The 1,354-nt window shown below is 39.1% G+C and overlaps 1 protein-coding gene across 1 annotated transcript in view; it reads left to right on the plus strand.

The window, feature by feature from the left end:
- The window catches only part of LOC101858123, a 156,728-nt gene that overhangs the window by 106,666 nt on the left and 48,708 nt on the right, over positions 1-1,354 (plus strand). The window lies entirely within an intron of this gene.

Raw genomic sequence — 1,354 nt, forward strand, 5'->3', positions numbered from 1 at the left:
TGCTATCTATCTATCTATCTATCTATCTATCTATCTATCTATCTATCTATCTATCTATCTATCTATCTATCTATCTCAATTCTCTGAGTGTTGGGGTAAGAGACAAAATTGTCCAGACAAAAGACCCAGAAACCCTTACGTCTGTAATGCATCATGGAAAAGGTATTCCATTCAATGAATACTCCAGCCTTCCTTCGCTACCACAGTCAATGCCCTATACTGCAGCAAAGAACAAGTTAGCGTCGAAGACCTCCACATTTTTTCACGTGACATGGAGCAGAAGGAAATGCCTCAGAGGCTACTAGATTAACAACAAGTATACAACGCGTTATTATTCCTAAGGTAAAATAATTTCTTTTTTTTCTCCTTATAATTTCACTCAGCCCGCATCGCCCCTTTTTCTAAGACCAGAAACAGAAATCTGATAACATTAGAAACTTTTTTATCCGCAACTCAACGCTGACCTTTGAGAAAGGAAATGCCAGGAACGGCTCCGTGCCAGAGGCTCGTTGAAAATGTCACTGGACCTCTGAGTTTGGCATAAAGACAATCTGATACTCGTGCTGACGGTTACGAAATGTTATGTTCTTCAATCACAGCTTACGTAACGTCGTTCCACATCGATATCACATCAGACTTATTTTGTTTGAAGTAATCCTTTATTGCATTTAGCCCTATTGTGCTGTATAACGTCAGGAGGATTAGCGAATATTTTTGTATCTGGTGAATACAGGAATCCTGTTGAAATACTATGTTACTTAATAATAATAATAAATAGCATTTGTATAGCACAAATCCCAGCAAGCTCAATGCGCTTCACAATCTATACTACGTCCTTGTAAAACGATTGGGGTTTGGGTGGTAAAGTTGTGAGTCGTGGTTATAATTATCAGAGAAAAAGTTAACCAGCCTAACCACACATATATATTTTTTCATTTTTATTATTATTATTAGGACTTAATGACTTAATACGCATAGTCGGCGTGTATTAACTGTGGGACCACGTTTAGGTCTTTGTGACGTCATAAGTAAAAAACGCATTTTGAATAGGAGTCTGGGAATGAGGGTTCAAAGAACATAATTACATACAAGCATACAAACATACACATTATATACTCACACTCACACACACACACACACACACACACACACACACACACACACACACACACACACACACACACACACACACACATGCACACTAACACATACACTCATACTCACTCACAAACACACACTAACCTCCCCAACCCCATCCCCTTTTTACACACTCGAACGAACGCGCATTCCACGCCTGCAACAACTTCTCTTTAACTGATGAATGCACGAATGCGTGTTGTGAGGATTGCCCTGA

The sequence above is a fragment of the Aplysia californica genome, unplaced genomic scaffold, assembly GCF_000002075.1.
Source record: "Aplysia californica isolate F4 #8 unplaced genomic scaffold, AplCal3.0 scaffold00434, whole genome shotgun sequence".
NCBI classification, from domain to species: domain Eukaryota; kingdom Metazoa; phylum Mollusca; class Gastropoda; order Aplysiida; family Aplysiidae; genus Aplysia; species Aplysia californica.